Raw genomic sequence first — 27518 nt, 5'->3', positions numbered from 1 at the left:
TTTTGACAAATTTGCAAATCATGTGACGTCCTTGCAACAAAAGCAGACTTACCTAGACAACGGATGGATCAGCTACAGCCCTTCCCACAGAATCAAGTTGCCTTCCCTTAGCCACCAGCATCACTTTCATGTTATCCAGATTGTTTCTCTCCCATGTTCCTATCTCTGCAACACTCTGAAAAAGTAACAGCATTACACACAATAAGGTTTAATAAGAACAAATGAATAGTATAGCAGTATGCTGATGACAGTCTAGGCTCAAGCCTCTGTGATATCTCATCTCGAAGAGTAAGACAAAACCAGACTTCTTTTTTAAGTAGAACTTTTGGATATTAGCCTCTAAAAATATTCCCCAATGAAGAAAGGACAGAAATGATGACTATTCACAGTTAGTTTCTTAACCCAAGTGGCTCTCATCAGGCAGACAAACGTTCTCTGAGAGAAAAAAAAAAAAACAAAAAACCAGGCTCAGCTATGCTAGTGGTTCTATGAACTGTAGACTGTGGTACCATTATGTAACATGATGTGTATTATCAATCAATACAGTACCATAAATATTACCAGTAACTATAGTTTTTCTTTATAATTATTAATACCTCTCTTTGTTTTATCTTAAAGCATAAAGATTATATAATACCCTATTCATTCAGAAAACTCTTTTAAGATGATAGGTGAGCAACCCTATCTAAGAATCTGTGTGTGAGGTGGGACCTTAAACAATTACACCAGAGAAGACAAATTACAAGCTCTTGAAAGCAATGTGAAACCTTATGAAATATGAAATGGTTTTTAAAGGTTTCTTTCAATAAGCTTCTCATCTTTATCCTCGAAAGCCAACCAGAGCTTTAAAAAAAAAAAGTACAAGATTTGAGGTTCGAGGGGATGTTTCAGCAAAAATAAGGGATTAAAATTCTAATTTTTTCAGCATTCTAATTAGATCCTCTTTGCATTTTCAGTGAAAAAGGTACAGACCCTGCTGGAGAAACATTAAGCTATTGGATTTCATGTTTCATGTTGCTATTTCTGAATCAATTTTTTAAAGGCTGGCTTGTTAGTAATACCTACTGCAAAAGATGGGGGAAAGAAATGTAAAAAAGTTAAAAAAAAAAAAAAAAAGGTTAAAATCATCCATAAACTTTCCAAAGTTTTTCATACTCTTTGGTGTAGTTCCTTCCAATCTCATCTCCCGGTGTATTGTGTGTCTGTGATTATAGTGTATTCTGCAATTTTATATCCTGCTTTTTTAGAATTTGCTCAGACTGAAGTGTGTGAAGGAAACCAAGGTAGGCATCTAACGAAAGTTATTACTTAAAACTTACACTGTACCAGGCGTGGTGGCTCACCTTTGTAATTCCAGCATTTTGGGAGTAGGATCACTTAAGCTCAGGAGCTTGAGACCAGCCTGAGATAATGAGATCTAGTCTCCAGAAAAAAAAAATTAGCTAGGTGTGGTGGTGTATGCCTATAATCTCAGCTACTCTGGAGGCTGAGGTGGGAGGATGGCTGCAGCCCAGGAGATCAAGGCTGCAGTCTGGGTGACAGAGCAAGAACCTGTCTCAAAAATAAAAAAGCAAAAAATAGAGCTTGTGCTGCAATAAAAAGTGTGACATTATTTAACAGTTATCCTATTACTGGACGTTTATGTTGTTCCCAATTTTTAATTTCCTTAAACCATACTGAAAAACATATTTTTACATTCCATTTCCTTGAATATTAGTAAATAAAAATTGTTAAAGGATATGACAAAATTTAGAACTCTTCAATCATACTGCAATATATTTTCCCAAAAGTTGCACAAATTTATATCCCAACCATTGAAATGTAAACTCTACTCTTGGTAATTTTGCCAATAGTTATTTCAGGACCCAAGTTAATCCACAACATTGGGAAAAGAACAGGAATCCTGGCTTCTTTTTTAAAGTTCTACAACTCAGGTTAGAGATTAGTGAATGATTTTATGCTACTTCGTAAATTAACAAGCTTATCTGTTCAATCAACAAATATATCCAAATATATTACCTCTACTATACGCAGGTACTGGGGATATAGTCGCTTTGTTTTTATGCTGTCATCTTTTTTTGTGGTTTTTGAGATGAAGTCTTGCTCTGTTGCCCAGGCTGTGTAGTGCTGGATCTTGGCTCACTGCAACCTCCGCCTCCCGGGTTCAAGCAATTCTCCTGCCTCAGCCTCCCAAGTAGCTGGGACTACAGGCGCGTGCCACCATGCCTGGCTAATTTTTTGGTATTTTTTATAGAGATGGGGTTTCACCATGTTGGCCAGGCTGATCTCGAACTCCTGACCTCAGGTGACCCACTTGCCTCGGCCTCCCAAAGTGTTGGGATTACAGGCGTGAGCCACTGCACCCAGTCCCGATATCTTTAATATGTTCTTGATTCACTTTTTTCCCCCTATAGCCTGAGCTATGTGGTCAGTACATTTATTAATATTTAAGAAACTGACCTAGTTTCACTTTTAATGGGTAACACACAGAGTTCAAAATTCAAAAGGTAGGTTATTTTTATTAATATTAGCATTAATACTAAGATTACATAAGGTATCTAAATGAAGATGTTAAACTGAAAGTTAAATATATAAAACTAGAGTTCAACATGCCAGGATTAGAACTATAAATCTTAGGGGCATACACATTGTTTTTAAAGATTTCTTAAAAGAGGTTAGAGAAGACAGCCTAGATTACAGTTCTAGAGCACTCTACCAAATCTGGGAAGTCAAACAAAGGAGAATAAGAAGGACTAGCTAGAGATGAGGGAGAAAACCTAAGACGTGTTAACTAAGAAGCACAAGAGGGTTTTTTCAATGAGCATTAAGTAGTCAACTATGTTGAAAACTGCTGAGAGGGTAAGATAACTGAGAAGTGACTATGTAATCTGGTAATATGGAGAACAACTGGTGCCTTTAACAAAAGTAGTTTTGGTGGGAGTAGTAGGGGCAGAAGTCTTACTGAAATAAGTACAGAATTAGAAGTAGGGAAGAAAAGACAAACTATAGGCCGGGCGTGGTGTCTCACGCCTGTAATCCCAGCACTCTGGGAGGCCAAGGCAGGCAGATCACCTGAGGTCAGGAGTTTGAGACCAGCCTGGCCAACATGGTGAAACCCTATCTCTATTAAAAATACAAAAATTAGCCGGGTGTGGTGGAAAGCGCCTGTAATCCTACCTACTTGGGAGGCTGAGGCAAGAGAATCGCTTGAACCCAGGAGGTGGAGGTTGCAGTGAGTCAAGATTACACCATTGTACTCCAGCCTGGAGCAAGGCTTCGTCAAATTAAAAAAAAAGAGAAAAGAAATGACAACCTACAGATACTTTTTTCACGAAGTTTAGCTTTCAAATTAGAACAAAAGGACCAAGTGCAGTCAAGATAGTTGTTACACAGAATACAACTGTATTCTGATGTTGGACTGAGAAATATTGGTGAATAAATCAAATTGTGATAGTGGGGTACAAAGTTTAGTAATTTAGTGCCTGTCTTCTAATTGATTATACATAAACCTATGGTTAATAACTTCTGGAATCCCTCCCCATTTGGTTTGTCAAGAAAATAGGAAAATCGCCAACTCTGCTATCACCTTTTTGGTCCTTTCTGGAGCAAAATAAAGACAGTCATGTACCACAGAACATTTTGGTCAACAGAGTGCATATACGGTAAGTCTGTAAGATGACACCACCATATTTTTACCGTACCTTTTCCATATTTAGATATGTTTAGATACACAAATACTTGCCATTGTTAAAATTGTAGTATATTCAGTACAGTAACATACAGGTTTGTGTATTTTCTATGATGCTCACACGAAATCACCCAAACTGCATTTCTCAGAACTCTGTCATTAAGCAACACATGACTGCACATCATCAGCTCTTTTCAATTTTCCTTCTTTGTAATGGGTTATACCATATGTACTATTTTTACACTAAAACGAGAAGATATGGAATAAAAATAAACACAATTTTAACAGCTATTTTAACTGAAGTGGCATTTTCGCATGTTTTCATCGTTTGCTGAGTATCTTTAAATAGCACGATACCTTAGTAAATTAAAGGAAAAAATACCTGAGGGTAGCAGCAAATCTAAATGCAGTTAGGAAAACCATGGAAGATCTGCTTGAGATTTCAAGAATTTTGAATACATATGAAAATTTTGTCTATTGGTGTACAGCTTTATGACCAAGGAATTCAGCTTTGTCATCAGTTATTAGAAAGCTGTGCAAGGAATTGGTTTTATCCATAGCTTTATCAGTGGAGAGCCGCTTACAGAAAGAACCATCAGACGTGTTTATATAAATTTTTTTTAACAGCCCTAATGCTTTGGCATTGCTGTTTATTTATGCACTCCTTATTTATAGCTTTGATAGCTTTTCTAGTTTATCATGTCCCTATCTGAAAAATGTAGTTGTATGCCTTGACATTTCCATTAAAAACTTGAATTTTGAATTATTTAACTATGGAATTTGTTACACTAGGCTGAAAGTTGACAGGATTTCAGCTACCATCTGTAAATTTTCATTTAGATTATGTATCTCATAGTCTTGTTTTTTAAAAGAACAGGGGAAACATTTCTTGTAATCTGCTGTTTAACAAGTTTTTTAAAGTCTGTCAGGCAGTTAACAGTGAGCCAGATCATTTTTGTATTGATTGAAACACTTAGGCTTCAGTATTAATGACAGAGCTTAGCTTAGCATTACTTGTAGTTTGAATCATTTAACTCTAAGGAAAATATTGGTTAAGAATGTTTTCTAAGTTTTATCCCCTATAAATGAAGACCTAAAAAAATGTATAAAATGAAATACAGTGAATGTGCAAAATGCCAGTTGACTTTTATTACATAAAATTTAAATGTGTACTTAATAAATCTTGAGTGGTTACTTGATAAATCACTAGATAGGTGGTATGTTTCAACAGTTATTTAATGCTTTCTGAAGAAATAAGAATTTCTGGTCATTAAAAACTAATATGTTCTGCATCAAGAATTATGGCTTTCTAAAATTATTTTAACTCTTCAAGTTTCAACTCATTGATAACTCAAGAATTTTAGAAAACTTAGGATAGCATTCTGTTCCTGTAACGATCTCAATGAAGTTTTTTTGCAAGACTAAAATGTATTTGATTTGTTCCCTAAATTATAGATTTTGTTAGATGCCATTTAACTAATGGTACAGAATTCTCTCCTTAGCAGCATTTTGTTTTTCAGACAAGCTGAAGTGGTTTTAATAAGACTGAGTAATATTTAAATTACCTTTTAGACCTCTTTTAATCATTGAGTTTTTAAGCATGTGGCATCTTTAACAAGTACATTGGAAGGTTTATTATTGACAGAACAGGTTGGGATACAATAAGGACTTGGGATAAGTCATTTCATTAATAATCACTACAAATGCTGTGTGTTTTAATTTATAAAACCAGAGAGAACAGCTTCTGCCAAACTTCAAAATTTGTCTATACTTCTGGGTCATGAAAGTTGATAGTTTTATTTATGACTACTTAGATTATTATTTATGCATTAAAGCAGGAAAATATATTGAGAATTATGTTTACGGTGAACTTCTTTAATGCATATTTCTTAAAACATAAACATACTTTTAATGCATACTTAGTATTTTAAAAACCAAACAAAACAATTACACAATTGCAGGTTTGTACATACTGTCAATGACAAAAATAAAACCATTGTGGTGCCTTAAAAAAAAAACCACACAACCTTAACTGTGGTACAAAACTCTTATCATGAAGTCATTGTGTCTTCATTATAATACAATCTTATAGCTTCCAAATGAAAAAGATGACCCTATTTAACACACTATAACCTGGAAGGACAAAAAAGGATAAGCATAAAGATATAACTCTTGGATCTGTTATTTAACACAGAATTCAATTAAAGAAATGAGTCATTCATGCTATTCTTCCTTTCAGTATCGATGTAAAGTTCCTATCCAATGGGTTATCTTAGACTGGTATTTCCATCAATTGAGTCTACCTATCACCCTGATTTTCCTGGGTATTTAAGTGTTGAATATCTTCTAAAAACCAGAATCAAGGAATAAAGTCACCTTTCTTCCCAGTTTGGGTGGCTAATTCTGTAAACAGATGTATACTCATTTCCAAGTACAGTACTGACACAAGTATGGAAGAGTTTAGATGCTATTAGTGTCAATCTTGAGAAGCATAGGAACCATCATTTGCTGACCATAGATGCTTGGAGCTGTGCTTCTAAAATGGAACATGGGATGAGACATGATATAAAATATTCCCTATTTTAATATACTCACTTTATACTGTGAAATCTTGCAAGCTACAGAACATACAGCACCACAATTTTATTAGGTGAGTTAAAGACTGAGAAATATTGGCTGAGAAACAGTCTCTGGCATAATTCATTTATAAGGCAATAAGGACAGTTTTCGGATGTTTTTTTCTCCTGACCCAATACAGTACAAGAAAAATCATCCATATTCTTTCTGTGTGATTTGCAAGTCTTCTACCCATGTATCAGCATGCCTATCTTTTATTGTTTTCACAATATTAAGATCATACTGTCACATCTTTTTTGTACTTACTGTATCAGGAGCATTTTCCTGTATCATTACTACTCTACATTTTGAATGGGCACATAGATCTAAATTTATCTAATTCGTACCTATTACTGAACATTTGTTTTTGTGGCTATGTTATTATAAAACTCCAAATGGACTATCACCCTATCATTGAATAACTAATGTTTTTAAAAAATACTTAAAAGAGAATTTGCTTAGTAACGTCTAAGGAATTTGGAAGATATTTGCAGATAATTTTATTTTGAAATAATGAAAGTCTGCTAAGTAGAAAATCTTAGTGGAAGATAATAGGTAACAAATTCATACATCATGAACATGGGTACACAGAGGGCTGTCAAACAACAGGTAAGGTCATAGAATAAGCATAACATCTTCACTAAGTACAAACTTTATTCAAGACACAAATAGGAACACTACACACTTGAAGAAGAATGTTTTGGACTATGGTGTCAGGCCCCGTGGGATTTGTTCCTCTATACACTTTGTGGAAAACTTTGAGCAGCAGAGCCATAAATGAACATAAGGCATATTCAATTAAGGTACCTAATTAACTTTTACTATGGCTTGGTTTTAAGATGGTAAAATATGACTATATATCATAAAAATGTCAATACAGCTGTTAGTGGAGTCTATTCTAGCAGGCTTTAATGGCTTAAAATGTTTATTTCAATTATCAACTATTGAAAACAATGTCATTATTACTTGCGTAAGGAGGATTACTTGATAGCATGGATCATTTTAAGGTGCAGCATTTCATAACTGGTTTGACAATAAAACTATATTGCTTATTAAAATGTTATTTTTCACTTCATGTATGGTTCAGGAGCTTATAATGTGTTATTTGGTACACTTGAAAGATTTCATCTATTCAAAACTGAGTACTTTTATACAAGGCACCATCAGAAGCTCTTTAAATGGAAATATACAGTATCACCAGACACCTGTGATTTACAGTGAATTTTTTTTTTCAAGTTAATTTTTAAAGCACATTTACTCATCAGATACTAAAATATACACAGGCAGTAAAATAAACCTAATGAGCATTTCTGATACATAACACCTGATGGGAAGTGAATGAATCAGCTTTGACCACTGGTGATTGGAAAAATGACCTAACAGTGTACATAATCAAAATGACATTTAAATAAATGAAACGGTAGAAAATTAAATTGTTCATAGTGAGTTCCCCAGTGTGCTTTTCCCTGACAACTTATTTCTAGTATTCAGTCATGGAATGGATTATCTTCCTACAAAATTGGGGCGGGGGAAGACATGATAACCACGTTCCTCCTTTTATTTAAACTTATCTACCTTTATAGAATCAGAGCAAACACAAAATCTATTTGTGATTTCTATTACAGGAATTTTCTTCACAAAATGAAAGCACCATCAAGATAAAGGGAGAAATGACACGAAAGCAAACAAATGCCACATACATTTGGTAACTATCTGTATTTTATCTTTACTATTTTGAAATTAATAAAAATCATTTAGTTTACCACTTTCTCGGGTCATCTTATCATTTGGAGACATAAAGGACCTGAAATTGCAAAGCATTTAAAAGTATATCAATTCCCAGGAAATCCTTTCATATATGAAAAATATGGTGGTAAGAAAAAAAATGGACTATTAAAATGAAAACTCCATTCTGGAAAGGCAAAATAACACCTCAGTGTTAAATATGCAGTCTCTACATATGATATTAAAAAAAGTAGAATGAACCCTCCCTAAACTTAGTTCCTTTCTAAGCTTTTGGTCTTTGCAACAGACAGATGTGTGTTTAATACAAGTGATGCAAGACGTCAATACTTTCAAAAACACTTCTAAGCTCTCTCAATATTTTAACATCTATGTGCCAGGCAGTAAATCCTTAGGGAACACTTGTTTCACATTATCGCATTCATCCTCACAGGTGTTAATTTAAGCCAATGCACTTAATGAAGCATGGCAAAAGCAACTGTTTAAAATAATGAGATGTTGTTTTCAGGACATGTAAGTTTATTACACCATTAATAAAAACTAGAGTCTGTAGATGTTGGAGAGATAAATGAGGCTAATAGAAACGTAAGATTTTTGCGGAGAAAGTAAAGGCAAGATTTTGTGATTTAAATACTAACCAATGATATCAAACTAACCTTATAAAATACATACACTATCTCCCCACCTTTAAAGCACCCCTGGGGTGTAATGAGATAACTAAAGCACTGAAAAACGAGATCTCTAAAAAAAGGACTAGAGGACAGCTACCTATTTTTGATATGATTCTCTACCAGTAAACATTTCCCAGCCATGCTGTTTTCGAAGCTCAAGTCATAACCCCCAAACTTTGATTTCTTCCCCTTAAAATACTTCTAAAACCTGAACACTCAAGAGAAAAATGTTTACATAAAATAATGTATTCATATAACTGCAAAGTATGAACTTAAAGTTCTAAGAAAGATGCAATGCCCAGTACTTACTGATTAAATGTTGATGAAGACAGGGCAATAGCATTTTGGCTCCACCATTAGCTCAACTGCAACCAATTAAAGAGATTCACGCAGAATATGCAGGTGCTAAATCAGTCCCAAAAAGCATATTTTGGGGTGAGCCTATCAACTAAAATAGTAAGAAAAAAAATTAGCTTGTTTGGTGGCATACAGAAGTATTGGGAGTTAAAATGCGATAAAAATCACCATAAATCATTAAATGTATTTTTCACACCTATAACATAATGGTTTTTTTCCAGAAACAATCAGGCTGGTTTTCGTGCTTTGTGTACGGAAGAAAAAAACTATTCTCACACCAAACTGGATTGTCTCAGCATGACAATTTTTGTAACGTTAAGGAAGGTAGTTTTAACCTTTTTTCTCTAAATCTTAACAATTTCTAAATCCTAACCAAACAAATCTTGTCTCTAGTACACCATAAGAGCAAAAAGATAAGATTTTGGTGTATCGCCATAGTCATTCTCTAAATGTTAAAGTGATGGTAAATTATTCAAATTATTAAAAGACAGTAATCCTCAGAAAGCTATTTGAAATATAAATTCAAAACTAGCTTAAAGAAATTTGAAGTAATGAAAAAATATGAAACCCTTAACTGAAAAAAACAGATTTTGTAATACTTTCAACATAGTAGAATAATATTTTCGTATTTGGACTGGAGCTTAAAAGCTACAAATAGTTTTCTCCCACGAATTAAAAATACAGGTATAACTTAAAATTTTCCAAATGGCATCACTTTAAGACACGTCATATTAAAAAATAATTCTACAGAATATGCATTTTTGTAGGACGTCCCAACAAGCAGCCTCGCCTGTCAGAAAGGAGGCACACGTACAAAAATCAAATCCATGTACATTAAAAAGAGGTACACAAAGATGAATCGAGTTGCGAAAAAGGCAACTACACAAATTCAATGAGAAAGGGAGGAGTCCTGACTCATAGACCGAATATTTTATATAAAGACATATGCTCTATCATTCAACTGCACAGAATGGCACTTGGCCACTTCTCTCAAATCTGCTCTGGAGATTGTGGTAAAACATTCTATATACCTCCCTGAAGAAATTCTCAAAGCGAAGTCCATTTTAGAGAACAAAGTGGACTTAATTTTAGGAACTTTCTCGGAACTCGGCACAACAGAGTAATTACCACTTTACAGACGCATTTTCCGTGCTCCACCAGGGCTCTGTCCCCGCGCCCCAGCCCACATCCCTTCTTTAAAGAGACTCAAACTGACAGAGACGGTTCGGCCAGCTACCCGATTCTCTAAGTCTGGGCCGTGAATCGCCGAGCAAGGCTGAACCCCCGCAAAATTACAGAAGAATTTAAAGCGCAAACGAGGTAAAAGAACAACAAAAAAAGCAAAGGGGGGGAAGTTGGGTCGAGACCCGCCCCCACTCTCTCAACCCCACCCAAGCCTACCTCTCCTACGCTGAACCATAAAATAAAACCGAAAACGTAACAAAAATACAAATTTAAAAAAGAACATCACGAGAAAACAAGTAGGGCTTCTTTACTGTCTCCACTCCCTCTGGCCCAGTTCTCTACCCAACCTCCCGGCCCACCCCACCCCCCAGGGGTCCCGGCGCCATTTAGCTCCTCCGAAGCCGCCGCCATTTTCCGCCCCCGCCGGATCGCTGCTGTGCCTCGGCGGCCGCTCGCTTCCCTACTCTGCAGCCTGAGCCACGGGCGCCGCCCGGCCCTAAGAGGGAGGCCCTGGCCGGAACGTGCGGGGACGGCAGCTGCAACGTCAGGAAGGCCAGGCTCCGACCCCGCCCGCAGTGCCCCGGCGCCGACAGCTTGCGCCAGCCGGCGGGTGCTAGCGGGCAGCAAGGGGGCCGGACAGGCTCCACTGGGCGGAGCGGCCCTGACGGCGGTTGGGACCTGAAGGTTCCATCGCACTTACTTCCTGTTTTGGGTCCGGGCACTTTGGAAGAACCAGGATGGAGGCTCCAAAAAATACCAGGATGGAGGAAGCAGCCACGGGCGAGAGTGGCTGCAGCTGGAGTGAGCGAGCGCGACAAGCCACCGGAAACGGAGCTGCAGCCGCGCCCCGCCCCCAGCTCCCCGCACGCTGCCCCTCCCGCTCGTCTGTCCCGCGGGCGGCCCCGCGCGCTGTCTGCAGGCGTCACTTCCGGCTGTGTCGGCGCGCGAAAAAAGTTCTTGGGTTGGAACGTTGATACTAGTCTGTGGCGGTGTTTGTCGAGTGTCCTTCTCTGCTACGAAATCTCGGCACTGACTGTCCCATTGCTGATGCTATAAAAGAGGTCCTTCTGCTATGACGCAACTGTGGTTCCTCTGGTTCTGGGGACTTATGCCCCGCGTGCCGATTTTCATAGTTCCATGTGGCTCCGAGCCGAGGGAGCCGCGGTGTGGAAAGGAGGGAACCGATGATCTCAGTGCTGAAGAAAACGGAGTGTGTGTCTTCATGCTTGATTTCCCTTGCCGCAGGGGCTTAAAATGAGATGTCTGGGCGTGAGAAGTCGTTCTTGATGAAATGTGTCCTCTGCGAGTGTGGTCTCGCTGTTAGACTAGGAAGATACTATTTTGCTGTGCCCAGTTCCTCTTGAAAGTACAGATGCTCCTTGGGTTGCGATTTCGTTTTAATACCCTTATAAACGAAAAGGATAAGCCTTTGGGTTCTGTAATGTGAGCCAGCATTCTTTGAGTACTTACATGTCAGGTAAATGTTTTACGTGTATTAAACTCATTTAATGTTCATAAGTGCTAAGTGCATCGCTGCATTATTACAAATGAATCCCATTTTACACAGGAACCGAAGAGAAGTGAAGGAATGTGTCCAAGGGCTCCCAAGTTGGCGGTGGAATTAGAATTGAAGCCTCAGCTCCAGAGCCTGTGTTCTGAACGACCCGGTTGCAGCTCACAAAATACACTTTGGCAGTACTTTCATAACGAAAACAAATGATTACAACTAGTTTACAAATGCTTTACTTTACTGGAGGATCGACATGTTTGACTGATTTTCAAAAATAAATGTCAGAAGCAGCATTTTCTTGTGTTGATAACTTTATTACTAATTTGTGGCACTCTGCATTCTGTTGGAGTTAACCTGTATATCATTCCATTTTTTAATAAGTACATAATAATGTTTATGTAAGCAAAACTATGAGGCAGAATAGTATTGTGGTTTGGACTCGGCAGTCAGACCTGAGTGTGAATCTTGGCTCAATTTCTTAGTAGTGGATATGGCACTTCACTCACCTCTTTTAGCTTCGTTTACTTTAGAAAAATGAGAGTAATAAGACCTACCCTCCAGACAACATATTTTGCATAGAACCTGACATGTATTAAGCATTAAAAATGGAAACTAATAAACCTTAAAGCCAGAAAAGCAATACAACTACTCCAAGAGCAGTTCTAATACAGTAATAATTACATATGCAAAATTGTTGACATTAACACTGATTAGAAGGTGATTCCTAATGAGCCACATTTTTCATAAGACATAACCATATAGGATTCTTTTTGCTAAGGCATAAAATAGTGATATATAAATTATAGTCGAGCTGTCCATTCTCTTCTAAATTTTAGGTCAGCCTGCACCCTGCTAATTCCCCCCAAAAAGTCAAGTTCATCCTCATAACTAAATTCTCCCTTTCTGGTTGAGTTTGTTTTATAACAACCTTTTCCCAAGTCAGTTGGTATTTATTTAGGGATGACAAGTGTATTTTAATATTAATACATAATTTTTTAAAAAAGTAACATCTCTATTCCTTTAACTTGAATAATCAATGTAAAGACTATCCATAACACAACTTGATTCCTAGAGCAATTTTCTGCAGTTCTACTTCTATGTTATCCGTACCTCATTACCTAGTCAATGTGTACCTAGGGAATGGATGAGGTTTTAAATATTATCCAAGGATTTACCTATTTAGGAATTAAATGGTTTGTAGAAAAATCATTAGAAATATTTCTATCCTAAGTAATTATGAAAGTATTTATAGCATAGCTATGGTATTTACTGCATTTGCTAGTTAAAATTGACTTTGTTGAACTCCAGATGTTTATAACACTTTCATGAACCTCATCAGTTATTGAATGATGATGAAATTGCCTTTTATGACAGGTTGATATATTAATATAAAGTATTTCAAATACTGAGAAGCAGGTTCTGTTGGTTCATGATCCTCTCATGCTAATTCAGAAAAAAGATGTTTATAAGCTTTTGTTCAAAGTAAAAGAAAACTACAATTACTGAGTAATTTTCTTTCTACACAGTCTCTGAGTCCTGTTAATACAGCTGATGGGGATTGCTGTGCTAATGGAGGAATGAATAAACTGTCCAAGTTAAGCCCACGCAACAGGCTTTACCAGGTGGTCTCCTGTCTCAGATTCTTCTTGTAGGCTTCCCTCTGGACCTTAGGACACTCCATCTTACAATCCTTTTCCCGCCTTGCATTTTGCTTGTGTGTCTCATCTCTACGATTCTTTTAATACCTCAGCTAGGTGACCACCTCTCTATGTCCACTTCACTTTTTTCTTCTTTTGTGGTAAATCTTTGTTGAGAACTATTGATAGAATATTAGCCAAAAAAGTGTTTCCTTATCAAGGGAATGGAGAGCTAAGGCTTCCAATACTCCTAGCCAATAAGGATAAAAATTTTTGTTCTTTGTAATTTTGATGTGCAAAACAAAATAAACAGTTCAGATACTTCATTAAAACAGGATAATATCCAGACCCAGACTCAAAGACCTCTTCCTTTATAATCTAGCATGGAAGAGAGAGGGACAGTATATTAGTTAACTAAGCAATAATTGCCATGTTTTGTAAGTTCTGAGAAAGATACAACTTGGGTGCTCTGAAGTGAAATTTTATAGAGTTCAGAGCAGGCCTTTCTGAGAAGATACTTAAGCAGAAAGGTAAGAATAAACAAGCGTAGTAGGGGGTGCAAGGTGGGAAAGCATTTGTCCAGCTAGTGTATGAAAGCATATTTGCAGAAAGCAACTGGCTTGTAAAATGTTTATAAAATGGTGAAAGCACAGTACTGCCAGGTGATAGGCTGTCCCTTGCAAATGTTAGCTGAATTTCTCAAAAAACTTTATTGTGGTAAGAAGACAACATGACGTCTGCCCGCTTAATAAAATTTTAAGTGTACAAAACATTATTGACTATGGGTACAGTGTTGTACAGCAGATCTCTAGAGCTTATTCATCTTACTTGAAACTTTATGCCCACTGATTACTAACTCCCCATGCCCTCTCCCCAGCCCCTGGTAAACCACCATTCCACTCTGATTCTACAAATTCGACTATTTTAGATACTTAACGTAAGTGAAATTATTTAATATTTGTATTTCGTGACTGTTTTATTTCACTTAGCATAATGTCCTCAAGGTTCATCCATGTTGTTGCATATTGCAGAATTTTCTTTTTTTAAAATTTTTTAAATTTATGTTCTAGGGTACCTGTGCATGAGTTAATGGGTGCAGCACACCAACATTTTCTTCTTTGTTAAGACAATAGTATTCCTATTCCTCTAAGATTAGAGCTCAGTGCATGCCCAGACATAACAGAAATAGGCCATCTTCCCCCTTTGCCATGAGCTTTTATTTGCTAATATATGCCACAGTACCTTAACTTAGCAGACATTTAAATGTTTGTTGATATTAAAGATAATTGTCTTAAGCCAGAAGACCTGGAAGCTAGCCACTTCTATTCTTTGGCAAGAACAGCTGACTACCGGAGATCACACAGTATTTTTCCAGATAGTGTTGCTACTTGGACAATTCTCGACAAAAGCAAACACGTTAGCTATTTTTCAAGTGGAAAAAAGTTATTTTAACACATCACGTATTTGGTGTTACTCTAAACCTTATTGCTCAAGTCTTGTGCATCTAGGTGCAGTATTTTAAGAACAGAAGCATGTCACTTTAGCCAGCAGATGTCCCTATTGTTCAGCAGTTTTTTGTTTTTGTTTTTTGTTTTCTTTCCCAAGTAGTAACTTGAACAGTAAATAGAAATTTTGGGGCCTTCATTGTTAATGATATGCTGTGGTAGACCAAGGACAAGCCTCAACAGTAATAAAGCTAAAAGGATAAGGATTATGCTTTGAAATCAAAATATGAGAAAGCTCTCTAGAATTAAAAGACTTGTAGATTAATCCCCTTCCCTTCTATTCACTGTACATTTAATTCCTTTGCACAGAATATGCAGTGAAAGAGGAAGAAACAAGGAACCTCCATAATGTTTATAACTTTCAGGAGTTTGCACATTTGTGATACACTCGCTCATTTCATTCAGCAGCTCTTCCTGAGCACCTGCTTTGGGCTGAGCACTATTTTAGGCACAGGAAATATGATGGAGAACAAGAGAGACAAGATCCCTGCTCTCAAGGAACATATATTCTAATGGAGAAGCTTACATTATAGTAGTATAGTGCATCTTTGTGCCAAACTTGTTTGGGTAAAGTACTCACTAAATTACTGGCAACTGCCTATAAAACTTGCTTATAATTAACAACTTAATGAAGGATGAAAACAAAATATGAATCAAATTGATAGCAGCAGAAGGCAGACAAATTCCTCCATGGATGGGACAGGTCCCAGTGAAACCTGACCTTCAAGCCAAAGACAGCCTGAAGCCTGAAAACCTGGCAGCCAGTTCCAAGTGGAATCCAGTACCCAGAGTGAGAACTTTCTCAATGCCTTACAATGAATCAAATAGTGCTTTTTCCAGGCCCACCCATGGTCCAATCAGCACACACTTCCTCCCACCCATGGGCCAGTTAACACACACTTCCTCCATTCTGAGCCCATAAAAACCCTGGACGCATCCACGAGTCAACACTACCTGCCTGCAGGTAGGAGCTACCCGCTTAGGTCTCTTCTCCGGTGAGAGCTGTCTGTTACTCAATGAAACTCTTCTCTGGCTTGCTCACCCTCCGATTATCCATGTAACCTCATTCTTCCTGGATATGGGACAAGAACTCATGACCTGCAGAAAAGAGGACATGAAAAGGGCTATAACACTTTCCTGGCTGGCTCACTGACCAGTGGGCGATGACACGCTCCCATTTGCTGGACTAGGGGAGTGAAGAGCAGCAACTCTTTTGGAGGCCCAGACCTTGGGATTCCCTGAGCCACAGCTGTAACACTATAGCCCTCCTGCCTTCTGCCAGTGTTGGGCAGCTGCCCCACGTGACAGGAAGTAGTGGTGGGGCTGAGCCATCCCAGGAGTGGTGGGCTGGAGTGAGGCAGCTGAACTGAATGAGCTGAAACATGTCCCCACCTTGGTTCGCTGAGCTGCAGGCACTGGGAAAGAGAGCTGTAGCATGACCCCCACCACCCGCCCTTGGAGACTCTGCAGTTGCTGGTGACTCCCAAGTTTTCAGATGCCACCTTGTTCCCTTCGTCCAGACGCTGGTGCCCACAGTGGAAGCCGCTTAAAGTATGCCTGGTCCAGCTGCAGCCACGAATGGAGCAGGTGCCTGTGCTGGTGCCTGGAGCTGCCTGCCCCACTGCAGCATCCAATGTGCCTATCTGTGTATATTGGCCAGACGCTGCGCTCCCTCACTCACACACCCCTCACTGCTTCACGCCTGGCCCGCCATCCTCAGGCATTGGAATCAAGGCTGGTAGTGCGAGCCGAGGACAGTCTGCCAGGCCAAGTGGGCAGAATGAGCCCAGCGGGTGCGAGCGAAACTTAAGCAAGCAGAGATGCTGCCGACCACAGAGGTTTCCGACTGGCGACATGACTTCCAAAGGATCCTGTGACAAAATCACTTGGTATCATCAGATTAAGCTAAATTACTAGTATTAGAAAGGATGGGTCAATGTGTTTCTTCTTTGAAATTTCTGTTTTCATGTTTCTAGGCAAAGTATTTTATGCACAAGAGAAACACATATGTCCTCTTGAATCCCCGTTGGCTGGTGGTCTCTGAATCCCTTTAATAGACATACAACGTATGTATATAAACACGGGCAATGTAGAGGTCTTTCTGAACCTGAAATTGTTAAGAGTTAAGATCTGAACCAACAGAAAACACTGCCAAACATGCTATTTCTCCTCTAAAATTATCTGAAATACCAACCCAGTCTTTTAATACCTAATTTAAGAATTAAATTGTAGTAAGTTGTAGTAAATATAACTATATCAAATTGAATTCCATAGCATAGTACTTTTGTTTTAAGACTGCATCTTAAGTGGGCAGACCTGGCGAAGTCATATAATATGTAATTTGTAATTTAATAAAATTAGGGCTAATAGGATTAGGAAAGGAGAGTTTCTATGGGCTGTTTAGACTTGAGAATAACCTTATTATATATAATCATATTTTGTAATTTCAGCAGTATTATATCTATTTTAGCAAACCTAGGATAAGGAAGATATGTGAATTCAGAAGTCACAGTATCTCTAATGTCTTTTCTTCTGTTTATTTACATTTCTTAACCAGAAATACACATTTGTGTAGAATTTTGGCCTATGTTAATTCAACCTGGTGTAGCAAGACAAGGCTGTCGCAGTCATCTTCTGAAATAAGGTGAAACTCCTTTCTCTATCTCTGTTGGATAAGCTCTGTTTTTGTTGAACAGAAGTCTATTTTCATATGATACTGGAATCTTTTTTTTTTTCCTATTCTTTTGCCAAACAGCTGTCTGCCATGGAATCATTCTCTGAGAACACTCTTGATCTTGAGCCTGTAATAAATTTTCACAAGAATCTCCTCTGTGAAGGAATCCATGGTGCTTTACCATTGTAGACCAATTGCTAGAGAGATATGTGATACAACAATGTCTCATACATAATGTTATAAATAACTGTTATTTGAAAAGGTCACAGTAAATATAGTACTGTATAAGAAATCCGTCTCCTGCAATGGGTAAAACTGAAAATAAATCTGAAGCCTTTTACTTTTAGGGCTTTCCTATCTGTCTTTACTGCAACAATATTTGTGATAAAGTAATAAATTGAATGAAGGATTTTAGATTTCTCTTGGGCAAATGGCTTACAAGTGATGGTAGCATGCAACAAGTGACCAGGGTTTTCCTACCATTCTCATATTCACTTGGTGTTACAATGTAATATTCTTAAATCCTTTATTTATTTGAAATTTTAAATAGAAAAATGGTTGATTGTTTTTCTTTTTATTGTTGTTTAAACAAGTAAAAGATGAAATTCAATTCCAATGAAATCTTAGAAGTCATGGATCATACCCTATAGATTTGCAAGGAATGCAACTGTTTTTCACTCTGTAACAAGCTTTCAGAGTGCTTCTCACACCCTGATGGATATTCCTTTTAATTCTCTATAAATAAATGACCTTTACAGAGACTTTTAAGCATAAACTCCCTCAATAGCCTGCCTCCATCCCCATGTAGTCATCTGTGTTCATTCTAAATTCCTTCCCTCTGATCCTAGAGATGTTCCTTCTCTTATTCAAGGTTAATTCCTCCTTTTGTGCTTTTGATCTTATCTCCCCACAGAACTATGCTTACTTCCTTTTATGTTTTCAACCGCTATAGTCTGATTTCTGCTTATAACATGCCATGAAGATCATTAGTGACCTCCACACTGCTAAATCCAATGAACAATTTTCTATGATCCTTTTACTTAATATGTCAGCAACATTTGCTCAGGGAATAACCACCTCTTCCTTCTTTGAAAATGCATTTTCTGCACTTTCTGATACAATACATTGGAATTCCTCCTACTTCTTTAAACACTTTTTTGCTGGCCTTATTTTTAAATTTTAGAGTTCCTCACGGTGACCCCTAAGCCTACGTCTCTTTCTTATTCTATCCTCTTTCCCTAAGTAATGCCCTCCACTCCAATGGTTTCAATTGCTCTCTATACACTGATGACTCCTAAATTTATAACTCTGCTAATCTACTGCTCAAATGCCCTGTTCCTTATGGAACATCCCTATAAGCCTTGCAATGTAGCAGGTCATATTTTTTCAAAGACAGCTACAGCAGTATCTCCCATCCAACAACCTTTTTATATAATGTGACTTTGACACTCGTCCCACTAAGAGGTGGTGGTATATGACTCCTTCCTCTTGAAACTGGACAGCTTTTATGGCAATTTTAACCAAGTGAATATGCAGGAAGTTGCACTATGTGACTTTTGAAAATGAACATAAAAGACCTATCAGCCATCATGTAAATAGTCCAGCTGCTATACTAGGAGGAAGGCCAAACTAGCCCATGCAGAAAAGTCACACAGAGAGGCCTGAGACTATATGAAAAGAGACAAATGACTGGAGAGCCCTTAGCTGCTCCAGCCTCTCCTCCATGTTAGTTACCTGTCACCCCATAGTAATATCAAATTGCCCCAAAATGTAGTGGCTTACCACAGAGTTTATTAACCTCAATTTTTGTGAATCAGGAATTCAAGAGTGGTGTGACTGATTTACTTACGGACTTCTGTGAGGTTACAATCAAGATGTCAGCTGAGGCTGCAGTCATCTGAAAGCTTGACCAAGACGAGAAGATCCAGTTCCCAGATGGCTCATTCACATGGCTGTTGATGAGAGGCATCATCCCTGACAACTGGCTGAAGGCCTTAATTCCTCATCACATGGGCCTTTCTATAGGGCTACTTGAGTGTCCTCACAACATGGCAGCCGGCTTTCCTGAGAGAGCAAGTGATCTAAGAGTGACAGAAAGGAGGAAGCTGCAATGCCTTTTGTGGTTTTAGAAGTTCATTTTGTCACTTCGGCTTTATTCTATTCATTAGAAGTGAGTCACTGGCCGGGTGCAGTGGCTCGTGCCTGTAGTCCCAGCAGTTTGGGAGGCCGAGGCCGTGTGATCACTTGAGGTCAGGAGTTCGAGACCAGCCTGGTCAACGTGGTGAAACCCAATCTCTACTAAAAATACAAAAATTAGCTGGGTGTGGTGGCAGGCATCTATAATCCCAGCTACTCGGGAGACTGAGGCAGGAGAATTGCTTGGACCTGAGAGGCGGAGGTTGCAGTGAGCCAAGATTGTTCCACTGCACTCCAGCCTGGGAGACAGAGTGAGACTCTGTCTCAAAGAAAAAAAAAAAAAAGAAGTGAGTCACTAAGGCCAGCTGACACCCAAGGGAACAGAGATGAGACTCCACCTTTCAAAGGGATTTGTGGACACCCTCCATCCACTGTTACAGATCCAGCCATCATCTCACAACAAAAGCATGAGACACCCAGAAGTTTATCCCAGCCTTTCCCAAAATCCTGGTCCACAGAAACTGTGAACAATAATAAAATGATTATTGTTGTCTTAAGCCATTATTTTTCAAGGTAGTTTTTTTCCTAGCACTAGCTAACCAGAACATAGAATCTTCTGGACTGAACTCTGAAAAATCAGAAAGTAATTCTTTGTTCTCTGAGATTTCCCCCAAATATGGGGTTTCTATTATTTTCTCTCCCGCTACCCTAGGATTTTGACTCCAAGAAGGGAGTATCATATGGGGGGCTTTTCTTAGATACCTCTTGGTACTTGTAAGTTCGTCAAAAGTTTCACTTTGTTTTGGTTGGAAAAACTGCCCTTATGTCATCAGCAGTCTCCGTGTGCTCTGGTTCATGATATAAATTCTGATCTAGGTAATCAATGCCCTTCTTTTAGTTTTCAAATGAAAGGTTTTAAAGTCTCAAAGTCCATTTTTTTTCTCCATAATTCTTGGCTCTTAAAGATCAAAAGCTCTGGATTTCAATAGTATTGGCTCATATAAATTTATAAAAATCCATTAAACATTTATTTGTTCTAGTTCATATATATGTTCTCTCTCAATATAGAAAGTATCAAAGCTGCCTTTATGGGGGGAAGCATAATAGGCACAAGAACATGCAGGAAGGAGTAGCAACCAATTAATAGCTCAAAGATACTATTATGCTAAAGAAATATTTGACACATAGCATTTATATTAAGTGATATTTGGTTTTACATAGTTATACATTTGCACAAAACATGTATATATGTCATAATTCATTATCTTATTTTTCTTTACAAAAGATTTTGAGATTTGGGAGAAACGGAATGGATAACCAGGACTAGAGTTCCAGTTTACAACACTGCAACATAGGAAATGCAGATTGGCAGAAATACTTGGAAATTTCCAGTATTCTTCAAGACAAGCAGCACAGCTGAGAGTATTCTAAAGACTATAGAGATGCCCCTGAGTCCCAAAGAGCTGGAAATGGAGCATCTACCTGAGTTCTTTCCAAGTGATAGAGACAAGATCAGAAATGGTTATACGGCACAATTCAGAGATGTTGAGCCTGTTCACAAGAGATTAAATGATTAAAAAGATGAGGATTTTGCAAATGTTACATGTTAGAAGCTGAATTTGTTGCTCATTACTTTCAACATATTTTAATATATAATGGGCACAAGCACTTGCAAGCCACGGTGTGTGCAGAAAAGGAATGTGTTTGTCAGTGTAATGGATATTCCCATATTTATTATATTGCAGTAAAGTAAAATAGTTATTAAAATTACCTGAATTCTATATGTCAGTAATTAGTAACATAGATGTTACCTGAGTATCTGGGCAGAAATCTGAAGTTCCCACAAGTAGTTCAAATAGGACACAATGATGTTCTGTATGGAACATTAGTTGACCAGATATTTTCAACTTCTATTCTTCCACAGCTTATGTAGGAAGGAGTGGACTAATCGATCAACAAGCAATTTCTTCTAACCTGTGTTATATGTGGTTAACATCTGAAAGTTCACTTTCAATGAATAATGAAACGTCAAAGCTTACCTAAGTTTTCTGGATGACTGTTAACATTTATTTCTTTCTAACTAAACTTTCTCCATGAGAGCTTCTACTGGTAATGAGGCCTCTTCAGCAATGAATTATTTTGTAATCAGGCATGCCTCAATCTGTCAGAAGTGCACAGTTGTCCATCTGTTGTATAGTTTGCACTGACGTTATAAACTATAGTCCATTTGGCCTCTTTTGGGAAGACTGGGAATTCATCCTGTTTCCTTTACTGATGTCTTAGTGTCAGTACACAAAATGTGGTTGAGAAGAAATTTAGGTGGCATTCTTAAATCTGTGATAGTTACATTTAGCCTACATTTCAGTTAGGAAAGTGATTCATACTTCATGTCTATTTCCAGTAGCTAAAACTAACACTATGTTAAGTCTAACTAAAGCTCTCTCAAATTGCCAACTTTATGGTTGCTATATGTAGCATGATGAGGAACTCTACACTGATTATTTTTGAAGAAACCATGTTTTTTTTTTCATTTATGCTTAATTCTGCTTTTAGCACCCTTGTTTGTTTAAATGTTAAAGGTTTTAAAAGAAACTGATGGTACTCAGACATCAGCGAGGCCTTCTATCTCCTATTTCGTGAAATCAGTGTAAGGTTTTCTTAATGTCCAATTCAAAGTCCAGTTACACTCAAAGCTTTCCATAGCATTCTGTATGTTATCAGGGTTTCATACTATCATGGCTCTCTCTTCCTCTAATTTTTGCATTCAGGAATATAGTACTTTATTTTACCTTAAAAAATTGAGTTTCTTTACCAGTTTCCATCAGGGTTCTCATTCCAAGATTTTAGAAAAGAAATTCATAATAGAGTTGAAAGTTTCTGAGAGGAATCGTAGCCTTCCATCATTCCTGTGGCTTCTTTTTTGTCTTTCCTACTCTCCTGCCTCTCAGGAACAAAGCCAATTTGTCTTCTTATCCTTTATATAGTATTTTAGGAGGCTGATACACTTGAACTTACTTGTGCTAGTGACTATATTGAACCTTATTTTCATTCCTGCTTCCCTCTATAGTAATAGTAGAATATTTGAGTGCCAAGATAACAATATATTTCCCAGTCTTCTGTGCAACCAGGTAGAATTATGTGACCATGGCCAATGTGATGCAAGCAGAACTGAAGTACAATGTCTCTCTTTTTCCCTAAAGGAATGAGTACGCCCTCCTTTTCACGTTGACCCTTTCCTTCTGCCTGGCATGTGGTGGTAATGAGTCATCTGGAACTGTGTAGATAAGTACAACAGGAATAGTGGAGCAACAAGATGGATTGACCCTGTCAAATCCTCATGCCTATCTTTGGTCGACTATGCCCTGTTACACAAGAGAGAAGTAAACTTCTATTCTGCTTAATCAATGTATAGTTTGAGTGTCTGTTTCTGCAGCTGAGTCTACATCCTAATCAATACCATTTTCTTCATCCTCTCACCCTTGCCACCAAGGCATTTCTTAAGAATACAATGCTCTTTCTAAGAGGAAATCTGGTGAACCAAGTTTTCTCCTCTTCCTTATATTTATATGTCAGACTTTCTGTCGAAGGGGAAGATGAGTGACATTTCTTTTAGTAGAGATTTGAGAATAAAGGCACTTCAGGCAGAGGGAAGTTTCATAAGTAAATATTCAGGAAAGTACAAAGCATTTCTAGGGAATAAAAACATCATGCAGTTTGGGTGGGACATAGGAGAATTCTGGAAAACAACATTGGAAATGTGGCTTGGGTGGGATAAAGTAATGGAGACGTATATTAGTTAACCTTTGCTGCTTTACTGTGTAACAAAACCCCTCAACTTTTAGTGTATTAAAACAATTATTAGTTCATTACTAAATGGTGGGCAATTGGGGCTGTCAGCAGTTGTAGGATGCACGTCGACTGGAATTTGTCTGATGTTTTCCTTATGATTAGACTTAGATTATGGGTTTTTGGGAGGAAGACCACAGAGCTAAATTGCCTTTTTCATTGCATCATATTAAAGGTACACACTATCCACATGACTTCCCACAGTTAACGTGAATCTTGATCACCTGCTGAGGTAATTTAGTTCTCTACTGTAAAGTTACACATTTACACTCATTTTGTGTCCTTTTTGGAAGGAAGTCTCTATTCTTAGCCCACACTTAAGGATTAGGGAGTTATTTTACACCCTCCATCTTTAGGGTAGAGCTTCTACATAAATTATTAGGAATTATTCTACATGGGAGATTTAGTTATTCTTTCCTATTTATTAATGTATTCAATCATTTATATCAGTGTAAGTTCATAGATGTTTATCATATACATTGTGTTATAATCTAATACAACTTTATTTTGTTCTTTTGCTCAATTTTTTCCAGCTTTGTAATATATTAGCATGGTTGCAAAAAAAAAAAAAAATCCTACACTATTCTACTTTCAACATTGTTTTGTCTTTTTCTTCCCAGGATCTCACTGACATGTATCCTTTCTCTTGAATTTACTGACTTACCTCATTTTATTTCCACCAACTAATCCTTTTCTCTACTCTGAATTCTCTTTCTGATTAATACTGATCGTGCAATAGTTTACACATAAGATATTCAGGTACTGTGGCTCTAGATTTGTTTAATAACATAAATAAATCTCATGGAGGAACGGCAAAGAGGGAACAGTTTTGCAGAAATAATTTTGTTATTGTCCTTCCTTTGCCTCCACCTCTCCCAGTTCGACTCATTATGAAAGATATCTGCAAGCCTGACAATAATGTTCAATATTTAATAATTCAGGAGTGACCATTCACTCATCAAACATTTATGAGTTTCTATATGTGCTAATCATTTTTCAAAGAATGAAGGGTAGATATAACGATGAATAATAAAATGTATGGTTTCTGTCCTTGAAGATCTCAGTTTAATAAAAACATTAGACAAGGGAAAAATAATTTGGTTTCAAACTTGGGAACTTTTTATCTGTAATTAAATGTTCTACTTGAACATAAAGTCCCTTGGGGAGCAGAGCATGAGGATGGAATAGAGTTGAAGAGAAGGGGCAGTGAGATGAAACTCAGAATTTGAGATTTTAGCAATGGAGAAAGTATAATCTAGAAGGAAGGTTTTATGACATGACTGTGTTGGTTGATAGAAGCTGAGTATAGTTTTGGTGGTTAAGATACGAGTCCATAATATTAAATGAATTAGGAAAGATGTTGAAGTCAAAAGATAATAGTGTCCAAAGTGAGAGAGAAGAATCTAAACCTGAGGGTAAAATAATCATTGAAGGTAGGACAGTGTTGGAATTTAGTAGGTCACAAATGTAATGAAGCGTTCCCTGACCACATCTCTTGAGTCCTATGATTTTTCTCCTGGAAACTTCAAATAGGCATTCTGATTAGTGTGAGATGGTATCTCATTTGAGTTGCATTTATTTGATGATTAATGATGTTGAGCATTGTTTCATATTCGTTGGCTGCTTATATGCTTTCTTTTGAAAAGTGCCTGTTCATGTCTTTTGCCCAGTTCTTAATGGGATTATTTGGTTTTTGTTTGTTGAATTGTTTAAGGGCCTTATATATTCTGGATAATTGATATTTGCTGGATGCATAGTTTGCAGATTTTTTTCCTATTCTGTAGCTTATCTTTTTACTTTGTTGATAACTTCTTTTGCTGTTTAAAGCTCTTTAGTTAGGTTTAACTAGTTAATTTTTGTTTTTGTTGCAGTTGTTTTTGAGGACTTAGTCATAAATTCTTTCCCAAGACCAATGTCCAGAATGATGTTTCCTAGGTTTTCTTTTAGTATTCTTATAGTTTGAGGTCTTACATTTAAATCTTTAATCCATCTTGAGTTAATTTTAGTGTATGATGAAAGGTAGAGTTCTAGTTTTATTCTTCTGCATGTGGCTTGCCAGCTATCCCAGAATGGCTGTTATTAAAACGTTAAAAAAAAAAAATGCTGGCAAGGCTGAGGAAAAAACAGAACACTTATACACTGTTGGTGGTAATGTAAATTAGTTCAGCCACTGTGGAAAGCAGTTTGGTTTGGTGATTTCTCCAAGAATTTAAAACAGAACTAACATTTAACCCAGCAATCCAATTACTGGATATATATCCAAAAGAAAATAAATTATTCTACGAAAAAGACACATCCACACATATGTATATTGCAGCATTATTCATAATAGTAAAGACATGGAATCAATGTCGGCACCCATTATTGGTGGGTCAGATAAAGAGAATATGGAAAATATAAGCCATGAAATAGTATGCAGCCATAAAAAGAAGAATGAAATCATGCGCTTTGCAGCAACATGGATGCAGCTGGAGGCCATTATCCTTATTGAATTACGTAGCAACAGAAAATCAAATGCTGCCCGTTCTCACTTATAAGTGAGAGCTAAATATTGGGTACTCATGGACATAAAGATGGCAACAATAGACACTGGGGACTACTTGGGGTGGGGACAAGGTTGAAAAAATAAAATAAAATGAATTAGCAAAAAAAGGAACTTCATAGGTAGAAACTGAAAAATAGTGTAACTTCAGGCAGCTTCAAGGGCAGTCTATATCACCTGGCGAGAACTAGAGAAGGACAAATGGAAGCATATGGAAGACAGTGCAATAACTGTACAGGCAGGGTAAATGGTAGGCATGTATGAAATAACTGTGGAAATACTTTACAAAGGGAAAATGAAATCCAGCAATCAAGGTATCAGTGGTATACCACACTAATATAATTTGGGCATATTCAGAGTTATCATGGCATTGTATCATAATCATAGACCTTTATTTAGCCTAGATCATATAGATCTAGTTAGTATATAGACCATGCGGCCGAGAAAGCCAGGCCATACATGTATAAGGAGCAAGTGGCCTAAGGCATGGATGACAAAAAGAGGAAATGGCATGAGGCCAACTAAAGGGCATTGGGAAGCAGGGAAAAGTTTATTCCTCTTTTTATGTGAATTGGAGAAAATAATAATTATAGCAAGTTTCAAGGCTAAAGATATAATCAGGGGGAAGATAGATTTTGATAATGTTATTTTAACTGAAAGAACACTTTTAGAAAAGTGTTTCGGAGTGAAAGGAGTTTCACAATTGGTTAGAGAGGCAATAGAATGCAGCAGGAGCTAGTGAGTGTTAGGCCAAGGTAGAGGACTATGGAAGAGGGAGGGAGAGAGATGGTATTGAGCTCCATGGAGCAAAATGTACTTATAAGAAGTTACACTATCTCAGTGTAAGCCACAGACTAGGGATTTGATAGTTAAGTAAAGGAATAAAAATAACTTGTAACAAATGGTACATTTGTAACTAATAATTGCTCAAATAATTGAGAACAGAATGAATGAAGAGCATATGCTGCTTATTTGAGCTGTCAGCACTTAGATGAACTGTTGACAAAAATGGAATGATATTAAATTAGATTGAAGATCTTGCAGAATGCATTCAGAGAATACAGTGGAAACACTGGCACTTTAATCAAGTGGAAAAGTCATAATGTGAATTACTTTTTACAATGTGTGAAAAAAGTATAGAATGATATATGGGCCATATTGTGATACTTTCTTAGGTTGGGATGAAGGAAATGTAATGGTTCTCTCTTTCTCCCATAATATTGTTTACTTTCTGCAAATATTTTGGTACCCATCTCTGATGTGGGGTTTTCATTTGGGGAGAATGATAGAAAATGGAAAGGGGGAAGAATGCTGGCAAGTGCACAGAGTTAAATTGGAGAAAAAGAGTATCTTCCCTAACTTCCCATTTCTCATTCCCCTAGCATCTTCCCCCACCCCCACCACCAGA

General features: G+C 37.4%; 1 protein-coding gene and 2 long non-coding RNA genes across 6 annotated transcripts in view; 2 read left to right on the top strand and 1 right to left on the bottom strand.

Annotated features, from left to right (window-relative positions):
* The window catches only part of DMTF1 (cyclin D binding myb like transcription factor 1), a 44360-nt gene extending 33206 nt beyond the window's left edge, over positions 1-11154 (bottom strand). The window contains exons 1-3 of one of the 4 annotated variants that reach the window (XM_050785256.1): positions 10961-11123; positions 9028-9166; positions 53-175 (exon numbers count right to left, since the gene is read on the bottom strand). The gene's annotated coding sequence lies outside the window, so the exon portion shown is untranslated. Of the gene's footprint in view, positions 1-52; positions 176-9027; positions 9167-9271; positions 10898-10960 lie in introns of those variants that run through there. The other 3 variants (XM_050785255.1, XM_050785254.1, XM_050785257.1) reach the window with 3 other exon arrangements.
* On the top strand, positions 3110-8069 carry LOC126951268 (uncharacterized). Its single transcript, XR_007724409.1, has 2 exons — positions 3110-3662; positions 7930-8069. It is a non-coding gene; the product is annotated as an uncharacterized LOC126951268 (long non-coding RNA).
* On the top strand, positions 11142-12063 carry LOC126951267 (uncharacterized). The gene is made up of 2 exons (XR_007724408.1): positions 11142-11737; positions 11828-12063. It is a non-coding gene; the product is annotated as an uncharacterized LOC126951267 (long non-coding RNA).
* The last annotated feature ends 15455 nt before the right edge of the window (positions 12064-27518 follow it).

Source organism: Macaca thibetana, chromosome 3 (assembly GCF_024542745.1).
Source record: "Macaca thibetana thibetana isolate TM-01 chromosome 3, ASM2454274v1, whole genome shotgun sequence".
Classification (NCBI taxonomy): domain Eukaryota; kingdom Metazoa; phylum Chordata; class Mammalia; order Primates; family Cercopithecidae; genus Macaca; species Macaca thibetana.
The sequence above is the reverse complement of the archived record's forward strand: the minus strand, read 5'-3'. Positions and strand labels throughout refer to the sequence as shown.